This window comes from Peromyscus californicus, unplaced genomic scaffold (assembly GCF_007827085.1).
Source record: "Peromyscus californicus insignis strain IS unplaced genomic scaffold, ASM782708v3 Scaffold_4__1_contigs__length_199733344, whole genome shotgun sequence".
Lineage (NCBI taxonomy): Eukaryota > Metazoa > Chordata > Mammalia > Rodentia > Cricetidae > Peromyscus > Peromyscus californicus.
The window spans coordinates 141,976,720-141,996,980 of record NW_026294562.1 but is presented as its reverse complement, the minus strand read 5'-3'; the positions used below and the strand labels follow the sequence as shown (position 1 = coordinate 141,996,980).

The 20,261-nt window shown below is 38.7% G+C and overlaps 1 long non-coding RNA gene across 2 annotated transcripts in view; it reads right to left on the bottom strand.

Annotated features, from left to right (window-relative positions):
* The window catches only part of LOC128125772 (uncharacterized), a 181,012-nt gene that overhangs the window by 27,948 nt on the left and 132,803 nt on the right, over positions 1-20,261 (bottom strand). Inside the window, exon 1 of one of the 2 annotated variants that reach the window (XR_008223225.1) lies at positions 599-685. The exons of the other annotated variant lie outside the window; for it this stretch is intronic. This is a non-coding gene — a long non-coding RNA (uncharacterized LOC128125772). Of the gene's footprint in view, positions 1-598; positions 686-20,261 lie in introns of those variants that run through there. 2 annotated transcript variants of the gene reach the window in all.

The following is a 20,261-nucleotide window of genomic DNA, read 5'->3' as shown; positions in this document are numbered from 1 at the left end:
GAGCTGGGGGCTGGCCTCTAAGTCTCAGGAAGAGGCTGGGGGCTCGGGCAGATGGGCGTGGGGGCACGGCGTGGAGATTGCAGGGTCTGCCAGGGGTCTTGGAGAAGGAGATCATTCCGGGTGGGGCTAGAAGGGAACCCTCCCGGTGGCCAGAAGCTGGGGTCAAGTTGGGCAGGTCTTCCTGGAGTGGCTGTGCCCAGGGATGGGGTCCAGGCCGAGGTAGGGCACTCACCTGTGCTCCAGAAGGGAAGTCCAGGGCAAGATGGGAGCTGGGCGCCGGCCTCTAAGTCTCAGGAAGAGGCTGGGGGCTCAGGAGGATGGGCGTGGGGGAAGGGTGTGGAGATTGCAGGGTCTGCCAGGGGTCTTGGAGAAGGAGATCCTTCCGGGTGGGGCTAGAAGGGAACCTGACTGGTGGCCAGAACCTGGGGCCAAGTTGGGCAGGTCTTCCTGGAGTGGCTGGTGCCCAGGGATGGGGTCCGGTTTGACCTAGGGCACTGATCTATATAACAATGTTCTAATCCATACAGATTTGCAATAATTAATGGGCAGAGATGATGTCTGTCTATGAAACACACAACAGGGCTCAGAGGGAGCTGACCTTGGCTGCTGCATTGTCTTCCTGACCATTCCTCAGGTGGATGTGACAGGCATCTTTGGCTCCCTCTCCTCTGAGCAGGACCTGCTGCTGCACTGACTTGACTCATCACATTCCCAACCCCCAGCCTGTGCTAGTGAGCCAGCAGCTCCCTACAATCACGCATGCATGCATGTCTGCCAGGCTGCAGGGTCTCAATAATCTTTTCTGAACCTAATGACATAAGGCAGGCATCCATGAACTTTAAGCTTTCCTTGTGCTAGTATGGAAAAGGAGGGTCTTCATAAACACCTCTACAAATTGATCAGGACCAAATTCAAGATGTTTTTGTGGGCAATATGGACTACATAATCTTAATTTGTATCCCACTTTAGATCTGCTTAGGAAGGGCTGCTTAGGAAAAATGTAACCCAAACAAGAGAAGGTACAAAATGCTAGATACTTGAAGCACTGGCAGGAGAAATCACTAACACTTAAAAGATGGTATATTTAAAGCATTCTGCATTAGTCAGGTCTAACTTTTTTTTTACTTTTAAGGTTTTAAGTTGTTCAGGTAAAGTAAAATCCTTACCGTGGACATAATAATTGTTGTTTTCATGAAAGTGTTGGGTTACCATTCAATGAAATTTCTTTACTCACTTTTTAAATAATCCTTGCTATGATGTAGATTTTATGATATAAATTTTTTGAGACAGTCTCACTGGTTAGAACCTGCTGGCCTGGGGATGCAGCTTGTAGACCAAGCTGGGGTTATACTCAAAGAGATCTACCAGCTTCGGCCTCTTGAGGACTGAAAGCAAAGGCATGTGCCATCAGGATTAGCTGGATTTTATTATTTTTAATTATGTATGTGTTCTTTCTCTCTCTCTCTCTCTCTCTCTCTCTCTCTCTCTCTCTCTCTCTCTCTCTCTCTGTGTGTGTGTGTGTGTGTGTGTGAAGTAAACACACATATAGAGGTGTTAATGGAGTGTAGTGGCTCTGTATGCTCCCAGAGCTGGAGTATTATGGGGTTCCTGACAAGGAGCTGGGAACTGGACTCTAGTCCTTTTGCAGAGTATTAGTTGCTTTTAACAGCTGAATCATCTCTTCAGCTCTCCTATTCACTTTTATGCCTTGGTAAGTCAGATCACTTCTGAAAAAGCAAACAAACACATAAACAAAATCTAGATAAGTATGTATACATTCCATTTTTTAAATAAATGTAACATGATATTGACCTAATAATACATGATCAAAGACTACATGGAAAAAAAGAAACACATAGGGAAATATTGAATGACCTTTGAAATTGGAAAACCTGAACTGTGTACTATTAAATAATGAAAGGGAAATATAGGCAAAAATAAAAATGTGTTTTTGTAAGAAAATATATATTTTCCATCAGTAAAGTTGGCTACTCCAAATAGACATAATGTACTCCTTTGGAAGTACTGTTCCTGTTAAGGTTTTCCACTCCAGTTTGAAGAGGAAGAGGAAAGAACAACACAGGGATTCTTCCAGAGAATCTTTCATTGCTGATACATGGGTAAACAAAGACCTAGCCTTTGCCTTATTCAGCTCCCTCCTCCATGTAGTCATTGTAGGGAGAGTGCCTTTAATAACCTCATTAAGTTGTGCCTGTGGAAATAGGGGAAAGAGACAAAGAGTAGCTGCTGTAGCAGCCAAGTGAAAAACAGCTGCTATTCTCCTAGGTCAGAGGTGCACAGCCTCTTACAATCTCCTCTTACAATAGGTAGGACAGCTGTCTCAACTCCTGTGCGCACATACCCTGATTCCTGTCCCATGGCAGCACTTTCAGGAGTTCTCCTGGTGGGGCTAAATTTGCTACAATGTAGGAATGAACAGATAAGGACATTTGTATCTTTACTCATGCAATACTGTGAAGAGGGGATGGCCACTGTCAAACCACCATACTCTGGACAGTCAGTCCCTCTGCAGCTGGTGCTAAGTTTGAGAACTTTAAAATATGATGAAACGATGCTCCTGTCATCTTGCATGGTCAATATACCTTTCAAATATTGATTCCTAACATGAGAAAAGCCAGGGAATCTACAATTCAATAGAGCTTTTTTTAAAAAAAATTTGAGAGCATGCCTGGCAGCAAGTATTCACTAAGACTTAGCTCTTCTGTTATTATTAAAGACAGTGTTGCCTGCAATAGCACTATCTGACCAGAAATTGGCTTTGTCGAATAGACTGGCCTTGAATTTATGACATTCCACCTGCATCTGTCTCCTAACACTGAGATTAGAAGTTGTTCTATTATGAATAATCTGATTTCCAGATTTTATACAGTAGTCACAAATGTCAAGGATTCGCTAGAAGCCAGCAAAACAGAAAATTAAATGATTTTCCTTTGCATCTACTTATATATTATAAGTCAAGGTGGCATTAGGACTCTGAAAACACCTAATTAAATCCCTGTATTTTAAAATAAAATACAGTTTCAATCCTACAAGTTATGACTAATTGTGGATATATTTGTAAAATTGTCAGTATGTTGATTTTGGAGGCACTGTGTTGTAAGTTCCAGACTAGGACACAGAAATTCAATTGTTTAGTGTAAACACCTTTACTAAGGACCCATCTTGGCAAAAAAAGTTCTAGAATATAGCATCTTGGTTTTCCAGTGTTTTTTCAAAGTATAATAATTTGTTTTCACACATATCTATGAAGCATAATCGAAACATGATTCTTTTCTGTTTGATGTTGTATTTTCTTTGAGACATGGTTTCTCTGAGCAGCCTCAGCTGTCCTGGTACTAGCTCTATAGACCAGGCTGACTTTTAACTCAGAGAGATCCACCTGCCTTTGCCTCTGGAGTGCTGGGATTTAAGGAATTTTCTAACACTGCATGCCTGGGAACATTTTTCTTATCATGTAAGTAAACATCTGTCTTAGTTACATTTTCTGGTTCTATGATAAAATACCCTACCCTTTAGGTAGGAAGGGTTAAGATTGGGTCACAGATCCCATCCTTGGGGGAAAAAAGTCACAGTGGCAGAAACATGAGGCTGGTGGTAAATCGTGATCAAGAAGCAGAGAGCAATGAAGGATACAGCTCAGCTACTATTTTCATTATTGCAGAGTCCTGGACAGGTCTTCCCACCTTAATAAAATTAATTCAGATAATCCTCCTCAAGCATGGCATTGGCTTGTCTTCCCGGAAATTCTAGATCTCATCAAGTTGGAAATAGAGAATAACCATCTCAATAGTATCTAAGAATAAAATTAACTGTATGAGGTGTGGGAATGAATCTATAATGTGAAACTCTATTGGTAAAAACCATGCCTTCTTAATGTGTGCCTTTGATTTCGGTTCTATCATTGTCAATAGTTTTTGCTCAGTGAGTTTAACTTTCTGTACTGCTTATCACAGTTGTATAATGAAGAGTGTTTATGTTGACCTAATTCATTTGTTAGTTAACATGGATATTTAGAATAGTCCTTGCAGTACGGAATTAACAGATCTTAAAATTCAACCAAAGGATACAGTGTATACCATCGGGGAATATAAAGAAATGCATAGTTACTGTTTTTGTCATTCCTGACAAGTCATATTTGTTTAAACTCATTTTCTCAAAAATCCCTGTTTTTATTGCACATAATTCTAGTTTACATGTGATAGTTATTTTATTCATATCTCTTGCCTTTTCCTTGGCTCCGAATATTGGAGTCCTCCCCTTCTTTCTTTTCTCCTATATATAATTTCTTCTGTTTTCCATCCTTTCTTTATTTGGGACTTTGAGAAAGAGTCTTATTCTGTAATGTAGGGTGTCCTCAAACTTGTAGTTATCCTTTGGCTTTTATCTCTTGAATGATAGGACTACATGTGTGAGCTAATATGCCTAGAATATTCCCCCTCCCCATTTTAAATGTGCTTTTTGCTTTTATCATGATTTACTTTTACAATTAAAATTTTAGTATGAAATTCCAGGCATGGTGACATATACATTTAATTCCAACTCTTTAAAGTTTAACTCCAGCCAGGTCTACACAGTTCATTCCAGGTCATCTAGGAATACATATTGAGAGCTGTCTCAACAATAACAAAAGTAAATAAACATATACATTTAAATAAAGATGTACATTTAATTCCAACTCTTTAATGTTTAACTCCAGCCAGGTCTACACAGTTCATTCCAGGTTATCTAGGAATACATATTGAGAGCTGTCTCAACAATAACAAAAGTAAATAAACAAAATTAAAATAATAGTATCAAAGTATTATTTTTGGTCTGTGTACATATTGAGTGGGAACAGCAGGTGGCTGGTGTAGTCTCTTATATCTCAAACTGCAGAAAAGTAGCAGAGAGAGCTAACTTGAAATATGAGCTTTTGAAAAATCAATTACCCATAAAGGTTTTACCTTATAATTGTCAACTACAACCAAGGAAATAATAAAGAATCTTTAATGTCATTGTATTTGAGAACAAAGTTTTCTGAAGAAAGCCTGGTAAAGCTACATCCCATGAAATCAGGGAAAAGACTACTAAAGATGAGTCTTTAAAAGTCTGTATCATATAAAGATAGATCTTAAACAAGGAACAATGGATAACTTCCAAGAGAGGGGAAAAAGAAAAGAGTGATAAGAAGTGTGAAAGAGGAATTGTGGATCAGAAAGTATTACTTGTTGGGCAGGATGGGAGAATAAGTCAGATGAGGAAACATGAGGAGGGATTAATAGTGTTAGAAACCTTCTGAAAAAGTACTTTTGCAGAGCTTCCTAATAATAATAATAATAATAATAATAATAATAATAATAATAATAATTGTGGTGGTATTTTACTTGTACTGAAATGTGATTTTAATTGTATGTTAATAAATAAAGTTGCCTGGGGGTCAGAGCTATTAGAGCCATAGCAAGTGCATGGCGACAGTGGCGCACGCCTTTAAGGACCTGGAGGGCGGTACATTCAGGCAGTGACGAGGCAGTCACATGTTTGGGTTTACAACCAATGAGAAGGCAGAACAGAAAGACTATAAAGACATACACACAGGAAGTAGGTCCTTTTAGGAGAGCTCTCTTGGCTGAAGAGGATGGCTGAATCAGGAAGGGTGAGGTTCTTAGCTCTGACCTCTTGGCTTTCTTCTCTGAATCGGCTCTGTGTTTCTTATTTAATAAGACCATTGGTTACATCTACATTTGGCACCCAAGGTGACAAGAATCCATTAAAAACCACTTAACTTGGCTTGGCGGCAGGTCCGGTTTCCCGCCAGGGCGGCCAGAAGGTCCGGTTTCCCACCAGGGCGGCCAACTCCCTAGCCTGGGCCCAGGTCGGCTTGGCCTCAGGCCGGACTAACTTTGAGCTACTTGCTTAAAGCCAGTGCTACAGACAATTCAGGCCTGCCCTGCCGAACAGGGCACCTGCCTGTAAAGCCAAAGCACGTGGTTGGAGCTTAAGGTAGCCAGAGCCAAGGCTTGACTAGGCTCAAGCGGGAACACGTGGCTGGATTCAAGCTCTTAGGCAGAACTTGTGGCTATGGTTCTTGCGTGTTTTCTCCCTCTCTCTCTCTCTCTCTCTCTCTCTCTCTCTCTCTCTCTGGATTCACACCTCAGACACTAGGTGGCTGTTTTGAAATTCCCTCGGATTTGTACTGTTTTACGAGGACTTGGTAAGTCAATTAACATATCAAACATTTTAAAGGAAACTATTTAAAAGAGAAATTTTTTTCCACATTTAAAAGAAAAATGGGTTTTCTGTGTTCATTGGAAGAAAATTGGGCTTTGTTTGCAATTTTAGACAGTCTGACAATGGAACAGCTATATGAGAAGATTAATGTTGATCGAATTATGCATTTTATTACTATGCTTATTCTCATTTTACTATTTTAAAAGATAGTCAATTTAAGTGCCAGGGTGACAGCTTTAGAAAAACTTGATAAACCTGTAAAAACTCAGACAGAAGAAACTAACAGTGAAGTTGCTTCAAGATTGGATCATAGGGTTACAGAAAGAAAGCCTGTTTTCACACAGTCACCCTTAGTTTGTTCAGTAACTGTACAGCAGTTGCCTGATTAAATGACTACACAAAATATTTGGGCTCCAATTGAAATGTTAGATTTACGAAGGTTTAAGGAGGCAATAGTATCTTATGGCATGCATTCCCCATATGTAAAGCAAATGTTAAACTCTTGGTCAACATATAATAGGATTGTACCACAGGATTGGTGGGAGCTGGCACAAGCTGTTCTTGAACCCAGTCAAAGGCTTCAGTGGCTAACTTGGTTCAAGGATGAAGCTAAAAACATAGAAAAACAGTGGAGGGATAAAGGAATACAAGTCTGCCAGGATCAGCTTATTGGAGAAGGTCAATATGCTTCAGCACAAGCACAATGTTTGTATGATGCCCAAACCCTAATTTTATGTCAAACAGCAGGCTTGAATGCATGGGACAGAGTTGAGGAACCAGGAAAAAAAACTGAGTCATTTACAAAGGTTGTACAAGGCCCAAAAGAATCTTTCACAGATTTTTTACAAAGACTGGCTTCAGCAGTAAAGAGAATGGTCCCGGATTCAGAAGCTAGTAAGATAATAATTGAATCTTTGACCTTTGAGAATGCGAATTCAGCATGCAAAACAATAATCAGGCCGTTAAAGGCAAGATCTGCACCTTTGGAAGATTGGATTAGAGACACTGTTAATGTTGAAGCTCATGAGCATGATGATACGTAGGTAGGAGAAGCAATTTCAAAAGGTTTGAGGAATGTTAGATGTTTGGATGTGGAAAGCAAGGACATTTGAAAAGGGACTGTAAACAGGTCATTCCTAGAAACAATGTTTCCTCAAGGAACAATGGCACCAGAATGCCCCTTCCTTCTGGAGTATGCAGAAGGTATGGTAAGGGAAAACACTGGACCAACGAATGTAGATCAACAAGGGACAGACAGGGTAATCCTTTGCCTCAGTCTTCGGGAAACTCCCAGAGGGGCCTCATGCAGGCCCCAATAGCAAATCCAGTTCAAACCTTTCCTGCAGTCGTAGAGGAAACCCCTACTCAGAGCAATTAAATAACCAAATGCCTATTGGAATAAGTCATGCTGGTCAGGATGATGAAACAGAGAGAATAGAAAATTCAGGAGAAAACATAAAGAAAATTTTTTGGCAAACTTCTATTAATGAACAAAGACCAAAATTATCGATAAAAATAAATGGTGTTCTGTTGTCTGGTCTGGTAGACACAGGTGCGGACGTTACCATAATTGCACCAGAATTTTGGCATCCAACTTGGCCTCTTCAGGAGGTAAACATTCAACTGTTAGGAATTGGGACATTATCCCAGGTGAAACAGAGTGCAAGATGGCTCGAATGTATAGGTCCAGAAGGACAGAGAGGAAAATTGAAACCATATGTAGCTAACATAGCTATGAATCTGTGGGGTCGAGACTTGTTACAACAATGGAATACTCAGATTAACATCGCTCCAATCTCAGAAACAAATCATAAACTAGCACATGTTTCTGAGAGAACTATTAGAAGGCATTATTCTGAGTTGTCACCAGCCATCCATATTATACAAGAACAGGGCACAACAACTGATGATCTTCCAAAAACATCAACAGCTCTACCTTTAAAATGGTTAACAGACAAGCCTGTATGGGTCCAGCAATGGCCTTTAACAACAGAGAAACTCCAGGCTTTAGAAGAGCTGGTAGAAGAACAGTTAAATGCTCAGCATATTGAGGAATCAACCAGCCCTTGGAATTCTCCTGTATTTGTTATTAAGAAGAAATCTGGTAAATGGAGAATGGTAACAGACCTTAGAGCAATTAACAAAGTAATTCAGTCAATGGGCTCTCTACAATCTGGAATTCTTTTGCCTACTCTGTTACTAAAAGAATGGCCTCTCATAGTTATTGATTTAAAAGACTGTTTCTTTTCAATACCCTTACAAGAAAAAGATAGAGAAAGATTTGCTTTCACAGTGCCTACTTATAATAATTCTCAACTGGATAAAAGATTTCAATGGAGGGTCCTCCCACAGGGAATGTTGAATAGCCCAACTCTGTGCCAATATTTTGTACAACAGCCATTGGAAGTGATACGTAAAAAATTTCCTAAATCTATAATTTATCGTTATATGGATGATATTTTACTAGCTGACTCAAATGCAGATACTTTAGAAAGAATGTTTGAAGAAGTAAAGAAAATTTTGCCTTGCTGGGGATTACAAATTGCTCCTGAAAAGATACAAAGAGGAGATTCTATTAATTATTTAGGATATAAAATAGAGCTACAAAAAATTAGACCCCAAAAGGTGCAAATTAGGAGAGATAGACTACAGACTCTTAATGACTTTCAAAGTTTGTTTGGAGATATTTCTCATCTAAGAACTATTGTTGGGGTAAAAAATGATGAACTGCATAATTTGTTCAAAACCTTAGAAGGTGACAAGGACTTAAATAGTCCAAGAGAATTATCACCTGAAGCTGAGAAAGAATTGGCCTTGGTAGAAAAGAAAGTACATGAAGGACACGTGGATCATATTGATCCAAAGCTGTATTGCATTTTGGTTATTTTACCTTCTAGGCATTCTCCTACAGGAATATTAATGCAGAGGGAAGATATTATATTAGAATGGATATTTTTACCAAATAAACCAAATAAAAAATTAAAAACTTATGTGGAAAAAATCTCTGACTTGATTTGGATAGGAAAATTGAGACTTCGTCAATTAGCAAGAATAGACCCAGCAGAAATTGTCGTACCTTTAACTAAGGAGGATATTGAAAAATTATGGACAGAAAGTGAACCTTGGCAAAGAGCTTGCAGTAATTTTTTGGGAGAAATTAACAGCAAATATCCCAAAAGCGATAGAATTGATCTTATAAAGAGAGCTGATTGGATCTTGCCTCGAATTGTACGGGAAAAGCCCATATCTGGAGTTCGTACATTTTATACAGATGCCAACAAACAAGGAAAGGCAGGTTACAAATCAGAAAATTTAAGTAAAGTGGTTCAAAGTCCTTATAATTCAGTTCAAAAATCAGAATTGTATGCTATTCTGTTGGTATTAATGGATTTTTCAGAAACTCTCAACATAGTAACTGACTCTCAGTATGCTGAAAGTGTAGTATTACATATTGAGACTGCAGAATTTATCCCTGATGCTTCAGAATTAACTTCACTATTTATTCAATTACAAGATACAATCAGGAAAAGGAGTCATCCTTTATATATAACTCACATTCGATCCCATACTGGTCTGCCAGGCCCTCTAGCACAAGGCAATGATGAGATTGATATATTATTAATAGGAAATGTGCTGGAGGCCTCAGAATTTCATAAAAAACATCATGTCAATAGTAAAGGTTTAAAAAAGGATTTTTCCATAACCTGGCAACAAGCCAAAGAAATAGTAAAGAAATGTCCTACTTGTTCCTTCTACAATCAAATGCCATTACTAGCTGTATGCAACCCAAAAGGTTCTCAAAGGAATGAAATCTGGCAGATGGACATGTTTCACTTTGCAGAATTTGGAAAACTGAAATATGTACACCACACTATCGATACTTATTCAGGATTTCAGTGGGCAACTGCTTTGAGTTCTGAAAAAGCTGATTCTGTAATCACTCATTTGCTAGAAGTTATGGCCATCATGGGTATACCTGCACAAATCAAAACTGATAATGCTCCATCATATGTCTCTGTTAAAATGAAACAGTTTTTTGCTTATTACAATATAAAGCATATTACAGGCATACCACATAATCCTACAGGTCAAGCAATTGTAGAAAGATCAAACAGAACTCTAAAGGATAAGCTAAATAAACAGAAAGGGTTAACAAAAACCCCCAGAAACAGACTGCATAATGCTCTATTAACTTTGAATTTTCTTAATGCCATTGAGAAAGGAACAACAGCTGCAGAGAGACATTGGATAATAGAAAAAACTACAGAATTAAATCAGCCTATATACTTTAACGATGTGCTGACCTCAGAATGGAAACCAGGGTATATGTTACGTTGGGGACGAGGTTTTGCTTTTATTTCTACAGGAGAAGATAAGTTGTGGGTACCATCAAAATTGATAAAGGTTTGATTTGAACAAGAGAAACCTCTTAATTAGAGGAGGTGATAGTTCTTCAACCAGCATGAACATCCAATTTAAACTAACTTATACCAGTAACAAATGTCTTTTCATTTAATCAGATAATAACTTGCCAAAAAGGAACATCCCCAAAATTAGTCTTGGGGAAAGGTTTTTGTTTTTGTCTTTTAGGAGAATGAAGGTTAAGGAATCTGAAGAACACTGAACAAATGAGGCAACTGAAGAAAAAGGACAAATCATCTATCCCAGGAAACAGAGTGAAACGGCGTATGGGTATATATTATCTAAAAAATTTTGTCTTCCTAAATGTTTGTTTCTGCTTTTCTCTAAAAATTTAACACTATTGGTCTTCTAATAGTCCCAGTTCAATTAAAATTTAAAGCTGACTTTGGAGTTGGAGAATGGCTCTCTCCTTCATTAAATTCAAGCATGTTGTTAAAAGGAAAATGCAAACTCCTGTATCATGCCAGAATAAAAGAGCCATCTTCTGCTATGGGACAGGAGAAAAGCCAAATTAATTAAGGGACTATTCTATTACTAATCTCAACTCTTTGATTCTATTCTGATTCTTTAAAACTTTTCTTAAATTATACATTTTATATCAAAATTTACAAGATTAATATATATATAGATATATATACATTTTAAACTTTGTTAAGATATGAATGGTCATATAGAGTACTAACTAATTCTAGAAAAAAGGTTTCAATTATCTGCATATATATGTCTTTGTGTTCGAGTCTCTTATCAGTTTCCTACAGAAAATCACGGCCAGGCCTAACATCAACTGAAGTCTCCAGGAAGAAGTTGGAGCCCCACAACAACAACAATTCCACGTGGACAATAATATCATCATTAAGCTGACAAACATCATCTACAGATCAGCTTTGAACTACAAGGTGCTCAGAGCAATTTTGAGATGACTAGCTGAGATGATCCAGTCCCAAGACCACTTGAATAAGGACTTGAGATAAACCCTGAACTTTGGAATTATACACAGACTGGATAATGAAGGACATAGTTACCTTTCCTAGAACTTGACAATTAACCTAAAATTTTTCTTTCAGGATAAAGATAACTTCGCCCATACCCAGCAGGAAGCAATTTTAAGAATACGATGCCCACATTCCCAAAGAGGTGGTGTGGGGCGGGTGGTTTTTTGGTCTTTTTAATGGGTTTTTGGGTTTGGGATAATTTTCATTGTTTAGGGGGTTGGTTACAAGTTGTTGTCAAGGGTTAGGAAAAAGGCTAAGCAAAGGAGATTAGATTTAAGTTTCTTGTTTAAAAAAAAAGAGAGAAAGAAAGAAAGAAGAAGAAAAAGACAATTACTAGTTTTAAATACTTTACATTGGATTGGATTGTTTTATATTGTATACAAATTATATATATTGAAATTGATATTGTTAGAAAATGCTATATGTATATTTCTAATTGTACTTATACCATTCATTTAACAATGCAATTTTCTGATCCTTGAATGTTATTATTACCAACTATTAGGATATAAAGAAATGAAAGTTAGTAGTTAGACATTACAATAGAACTTGTAGTCAGATTAGGTATGTTTTAAAAATTGAGCAGATATATTTTAGACAGGTCATCTTCAAACCCTTCAGAGATCTACAGAATATGGCATTTAAAATGTTTTAATAACTTAGAAAATTTTTCTTTTTTGTTATGATTATGAGACATGTCGGCTCCTGGCAGTACCAATCTACTTCAGAGAAAATATGGGCATTGAAGAAACTGCATATGGAGTTAACTTTCATTGTGGCAAAAGTTAGCCACTGGACAACAAAGTATCCTCGAATCAACTGCTGACAAAATGGACAGACAGGATATGAAACAAAAAACTACTGATTCTTGCCTTTATCAAAAGGCATCTTCTGAGGCCAGGACAATATGGCACCATCCCTGAAATGGCCTTTGCAACTCGGAAAAGGTACAGTGCCCTTTTCTTCGAAGGCAGCTGAACAGGCAGTGGGCCAATGGCTTCTGATGTGCAATGGAACAGCAGCTGAAACAGTTATTCTTGAAGAGTAACTAAGCTCACGCCTCTCATTAGTAGACTGGAATTTGACAGAGGGATGTGGAGAAGAACGGGATGCTGAGATAAAGCCATATATACACAGCCAAGAAGAATGGACAGTTGAATTAAAAAACCATCAACAATTTCCAGAATTTAAAATCCTGAATCATAACATGACACTAGTGGAATTCAGGTGTTTCTGGTACATGGACTGCTCTCACCCAATGTGAGGTTGAACTGTTGACCTTGTGTACATCCTACTTCACAAATGAGTCTGTCAGATATGCTAAGCCTATAGGCTGAAGATGATGCCCCAGCATTGCGGAGAAACCTCAGGTGACTGTCCAGGCAGCTGGCTGTTTCTGTCAACTCACAATTTTTTTGGAAATTGCTTGCATGCACTTTCTGTTTTTATTTTTGTTAGCTAATATTATTTCCTTCTTGGGTCTCTGAGGGAGTTGAAGTTTAGTTAGTTATAGTTGAAGGTTAGTTAGTTATAGTTGAAGATTAATTAGGATAGAAAGTGAATTAGATACATTTTGGACTTAACAAAATAGGATAGATAATGAAATTATTTTCTCTGAATTTGTCAAATACAAATGGACTAGACATTGTTTAGACATTTATTACTTGTATATATTGTATATAGTCATTGTACTTTTGTATATAGTTTTTCTTTTGTTAGTTATAACCTTTTTCTTTTTTTTCCTTTTTATTAAAATAGAAAAGGGGAAATGAGGTGGTATTTTACTTGTACTGAAATGTGATTTTAATTGTATGTTAATAAATAAAGTTGTCTGGGGGTCAGAGCTATTAGAGCCATAGCAAGTGCGTGGAGGCGGTGGCGCACGCCTTTAAGGACCTGGAGGGCGGTGCATTCAGGCAGTGACGAGGCAGTCACATGTTTGGGTTTACAACCAATGAGAAGGCAGAACAGAAAGACTATAAAGACATACACACAGGAAGTAGGTCCTTTTAGGAAAGCTCTCTTGGCTGAAGAGGATGGCTGTATCAGGAAGGGTGAGGTTCTTAACTCTGACCTCTTGGCTTTCTTCTCTGAATCGGCTCTGTGTTTCTTATTTAATAAGACCGTTGGTTACATCTACAAATAATGATAATGATAATAATAATAATAAATACAAAATCACACACACAAATGTAAAGAATTTAAATGGATCAGCATGTCAGTTCTTATGCCAGTACCATGCAGTTTTTATTACTATAACTCTGTAGCATAGCCTGAAATCAGTTATGGTGATAGCTACAGCAGTTCTTTTATTGTTTAGCATTGATTAACAAATCCTCCATTTTTTTTCCATTGAAGTTAGGTATTGTCCTTTTATGTCAATAAAGAATTGTGTTGGAATTTTGATTGGGGATGCAGTGAATCTTTAGATTGCTTTTGGTAGGATGACCATTTTACTATGTTGATCATACTGGGTGTCCTCACTAAGCATTTTAGCATGATGATTTGTAATTAGTCTTGTATCATATAATGTTGTGTTCAGCTAATATACCAGGGAGGCCTGCTTTTTTCTGAAGTTAAACAGAGGAAGAGCAGATATGGGCAAATGGATGGGAGCCTGGGATGAGTGGAGGGAGGGGAAATTTTGTTAGGGTGTATTGAAAACTAAAAGCAAAAAGAAAGACAAAACAAAAAAAACTATAGTATTTAAAAAAGAAAAAAGTTTAAATGAAGTTTCCATATAATGGGTCCCCAAAACAAATTTAATACCACAGTAGAGCAAATAGAGTTCAGTTCAAGGAATTATGAACCTTTTTGGTGTTGTCAGCTAATGAAATTCCAAAGAGCCACAGATGGCTTTTTCATTGTTTATGATTATCCTTTAATATTAGTCACAGACCCTAGTGCATAAAAAGCCACATACCTGAGTCAGAGATCCAGGAGAAAAATTTTGGTACCTAATTGGGACTGTTGTCCTCAGTGGCTGACCTTCTTACTGATAAAAGATGCTATGCATGCTACCAGAGGAGAAAAGCATTTGTCATTCTAACACAGCTATGAAATTTGCAAGCTACAGTGATGACTGGCCTGGTAACGCATGTTCAGTGCTGTAAAATTGGCATAAGTTTAATGGGAATAAGAACCCCCTTTCTGATTTAAGATACTGGAAGAGTGTTGTTCATTGGTTTGCCACCTCTATTTTGCTCAGCCAGCTTTCTCACACAGCCTAGGACCTTAGCCCTGGGATGGGAACACCCACAATGGGATGTTCATTCCCAAACAGAGCAATTAAGAAAATGCTCTACATGCTTGACTACAGCCTGATTTATGGAGGCATTTTTTTTTAATTGGTGTTCCTTCCTCTTAAGTATCTTCAGTTTGTGTGAAGTTGACAGAACACTATCCCATACATTTTAACCCTTGTCAAGTTGACACATAAATACATCACTGCTTTTCATTTTTTGGTCTTCCCTATAAATCCATATTGATAAATATATCACAATACAAATCATTTAAAAACCTTAAGGGCCCAGGGCTTATGAATCCAGTATTTTAAAAAATATCAAGTGTCTTTTAAAATCAAAATTCTCTATGATGCTCCCAAATTTCATTTTTAAAAAAGTTTAAAATATCTCACCTATGGGATCCTGTAAAATTTAATGAAATTACTTTCTTTCTTCAATAGGGAAGAATCAAAGAACAATCTGAACAAGCAAAGTCAAACTCCCATGTGTAAAAACTCAGAATATGATGTCTGGAATCAACTCACTATCTTCAGGGCTCCTCCCTAGAGTCTGGGTCACTTCTTCAGCTCTGCTCTCTGTAACATACACGCAGCTAGTCTTCTAGGTTCTGACTGGCTCCATTCCACTGCTGCTACTGATCTTGGTGGTCATCACCTGGTATTCATAGCCTAAAAACATTGGGGAGTCTTGCTGAAACTAGGCTACACTTTCACTAATAGCCTCTCCTGGGCTCTCTTCAGAGCCTTCACCACAGCCATACAGTGCCAAGTCTCAGCTAATCTCCATATCTCCTCCATGCATCCAAAACCAGTCCCACTTAGGTGACTCTTAAACTAGTAAGATCAGTAGACATCAGGAGGTTCAAAAGTGTTCAATTCTGGAGTACAGCTTTTGTCTGCTGACCAGGAGGAAACACTTCCCAGAAGACTTCACTTTCATGATGCTGCAGGTCACTCATTGATCAAACTGCTTGTTTAGCCCCAGGTAGCCAGCATCCATTATCCAGCAAAGGGTTCTGTAGCTAGAGTTTTCCTGCCTGGCCCACAGTCAGGACGAATCTCTCTCACCTGCCAGTCCCACAGCTGCTCAAACCCCACCAAGTAAACACAGAGACTTATATTGGTTACAAACTGTATGGCCATGGCAGGCTTCTTGCTAACTGTTCTTACAGCTTAAATTAATCCATTTCTATTAATGTATACCTTGCCACATGGCTCGTGGCTTACCAGTATCTTTACATGCTGTTTCTCATCATGGCAGCTGGCAGTGTCTCTCTGACTCAGCCTTCCACTTCCCAGCTCTATTCTCCTCCTTGTCCCGCCTATACTTCCTGCCTGGCCACGGGCCAATCAGTGATTTATTTATTGACCATTCAGCAACACATTTGACATACAGACCATCCCACAGCACTTCCCCTTTTCTTTTCTTAAAAAGGAAGGTTTTAACCTTTACACATCTCCAAAGTCAGCTTGGTATATTTGGGAATTTGGGCGTAGCTTCTCTTACTACTTCCTGCTGGAGGGGGGCGCTGTATCTTATGGGGACACAAAGAATATTTTAGGATTATGGAGTAGTCCATGAGGGTGTATTGTCTGAGCCAGTTGCCTTGAAACGGCTCTGAATGTTGGATCATCTGGGCCATGGTGTCATCGGAGACCTTTCAGGTGGTCTTGGCTGGTCAAACCTGATATATCTTAATCTGGAACAAATCCATAGCCTCTGGCTTTTTGTGGAAACAAAAGCAGAGCCTCCTTTCCAAAGCAACATATCCTTACATCCAAATTTTGAAGTCAAGGTACCTTTAAAATATACATTTTGGCATAACTCAACAGCTTTTGTAATCAAATGTTTTTCTTCAGTTATGAATATCAAAGAGAACATAATCCAGATTCTCTGTGTGGTAGCCATCTATACGTGGCTTATTTTTTTATATTAGCTTGAGCCGATTGCTTTGAACTGCAGCCTTCTAAGCCTGAAACCTTGCTGGCGCTGCTGGCTCCGCCCACTTCAGCTTCCCAACATGGCGGTGATACATTTTCCGCCAGCTCTGGGAGCCATCAACTCTCAGAAATAGTGGGTCTATGCTTCTATCAAAGCAGCGTGTAGACCAGAAACCTCTTTTTTTTTTCTACTAGCAAAGGCTAAATCTACCACACAGCTTAATGTGCCACTTGCAGAGGCCTCATTCCCGCCATACTGCAGGTCGAGCATGCACGCATGCTAGGAACCCACCAGTAGCTCAAACCAGCAGCGGCCGCTCATTTGAGAGAGACAATTAGGAAGCTGTTTTTTAGCTCCATTTTAGAATCTTTTTCTCAGTTTTTAGGTGGAACCTCTTGCCACCACGTTGGACACAATTTGTAGCTAGAGTTTTCCTACCTGGCCCACAGTCAGGATGAATCTCTCTCACCTGCCAGTCCCACAGCTGCTCAAACCCCACCAAGTAAACACAGAGACTTATATTGGTTACAAACTGTATGGCCATGGCAGGCTTCTTGCTAACTGTTCTTACAGCTTAAATTAATCCATTTCTATTAATCTATACCTTGCCACATGGCTCGTGGCTTACCAGTATCTTTACATGCTGTTTCTCATCATGGCAGCTGGCAGTGTCTCTCTGACTCAGCCTTCCACTTCCCAGCTCTATTCTCCTCCTTGTCCCGCCTATACTTCCTGCCTGGCCACAGACCAATCAGTGATTTATTTATTGACCAATCAGCAACACATTTGACATACAGACCATCCCACAGCAGGGTTCACTTTAGTACTTCTGATATCTGTTTAATCACAGCAGATTCTTCATCCCCAGCTAACCAGAAATACTAATTCTTAGAGCAAATGGCCAGGTATCATCTTTGCTTCCATCTGACACTTCACAAGCCAGGACATCTTTGTCTTCACTGCTCCCAATATTCTTGTATCCCAAGCTCCAATAGAACAGTTCACTGAGATCTTAAAACCAATATCTTTTATAGCAGAGTTAGAAAATCCTTGTAAACACTCACCAAAACAAAACGGTCTATTCTGTCACAGCATTAGCACACTATCCTGGTACAAACTTGTCATAGTTAGGCTATTGCCTATAGCCCAATCATGGTGACATTTCTTTAAAATAGAGATTTCTTCCTCATGATGACGTTAGGTTTTGTGATGTTGACCTGCGTCTATCCAGCAAAGTATGTACTTTCCAATAACTTGATAAAAATACATATTAGTCCTTTCAAAGAAAAAATATTTATGATTATTTTGTATGCATGATGTAGTGGAGTACAAGTGTGGGTATGCACATGTCACAATGTGAATATGGATGACAGAGGAAACTTTGTGGAATTAGTTTTTCTTTCTAAAGCTACATGAGTCCTGAAACCAATCTGAGGTTGTCAAGCTTCTACAAGAAGCACATTATACACTGGATCATGTTACTGTCCACAAAGATAGGTCTTACTCTCAGTAATCAACAGGCAGGGGCAGAATTGACTCTGTGAGTTGCAGGCCAATCTGATAATGATTAACAGGGTAGTCAGAAATCATTTCTTGGAACCCAGCATTTTCCCCTATGCAATTCTCTGTCAGATTCAATGTCTTGTTGACAAAGGTTTTCTCTCCTCTTTGTGCTTCCTCTTCAATAGATATTTGTTTCTTTGCTGTACGGAACATTCTATGTGGTGTCATTTGTTCATTGACGCTCTTTACTCCTAAGCTAATGGAGTCCTATTCAAAAAGTTCATCTCAAAAGCATTGTGTTTTAGTGTATTAAGTATATTTTCTACTAACAGCTTTGGCATTTCCCGCAAGACATTGAGGTCTTTGATCCATTGGGATTTTGGAACTCAGTTTAAGGGTTATGACTTTCCATGTGAGTGCTGGGACCTGAACCCAGGTCTGCTGAAACAGCAATCATTGCTTGAATTTCAGTGCTACATTTCCATTAGCAATATAATTTGTTTAAACACTTTTATTTGCTTTGAAATTACTTGTTGAGGATTTTTTTTTTTGCTTCTATAGATGTCAGAAATGTTTGCCTGCAGATTTCTCTTTTGTTTTATTTTTCCCTAGTTTTGGAATTAGAGTAATACTGTCTTTTTATAAGAAGTTTAGTGGTGCAACTACTTGTTATTGAATAATATTGTATAAGAATTACCTATTTGGGGTGGAAACTTGACTATGTCTGGAATTACCTAAAACTTAAAGGTGGGACACACATGTGAAGGCTTATTTTCTTGTTTGAGTCATTTGAAGCAAGAAGACCCAACTGAAATCTAAAACATTGGAGATGGTGCATCCACCTGAAGAACAGGTGATAACTGCTGGTGGCAGCTTATCTAAAGGACATGGAATAATGAAGCTCTTGTTCTTTCCCTGATTGTCCTTACTGGCAAGTTTATTCCTTTACTGGCATTAGAGCCTACTATTTTGAGATTCATACATATACTGAAGGCAAGCTGAGATATCCAGCTTCACAGGCTTAAGTGTTTTCCTTAGAAGATTTGCTGTGGTCATAGTGTATCTTCATAGCAATAGAAAGTCTAATTATGATAAGCATTGCTACGACGGACTGGGGTATTGATGAGTTAGGCCTGTATGGTGATATTATGATTTTATTTGTATGTTAATAAACTTCTCTGGAGATCAGAGGTCATAGCCATTAAGCAGAAGTCAAGCAGTGGTAGCACATGCCCTTAACCTGCTCACATGTCAGGCAGAGTCTCAGTGAGGTCAAGGACATAGCAGAACAAGGTGACCTGAAATTTTAATCCCATAGAAAACTGGAGGTCTGTATAGACAGGCAGTTACGAGGAAGTCACGTGGCTGGGTTAGAGCCAATGAGAAGGCAGAACAGAAAGGCAATAAAAAGACAATCACACAGAAAGAAGGTCTCTCTCTCTGTGGGGAGCCATGGCACAATGTGGCCAGATAAGGTAGCACTGGCTCTTGCTCTGATCTCTTGGCTTTAACTCTGTATTTGGCTCTGTGTTTCTTATTTCATAAGACCATTTAGAATTTTGTCTAGAGGCGTAACCATGCTTTTATTTAGGGTAATATAGACTTTGAATTTGGGTTCGAAAAGCATTAGAATGCTTTCAGTGCTGCATAATGGGCCATCCTGTTAGGAGCATGGAAGACAGTGGTGCTGAATATGCTTTGATGAACTTGGAGGACCAAGAGGTTTTGGAGGAAAAGAATGCTAGTATGTCTTAGAGACTGGTCTTGTGATATTTTGGTGAAGAAAGTGTCTGTTTTTGCCCTTGTTCAAAGAATCTGCCTGAGGCTAAAGGAAAATGCTTTGTATTAACTCTGTGGACAGAGGAAATCTCAAAACAGCCTACTGTAGACACTAGAGTATGGTTATTATTGATAACTCTAATGACGATTT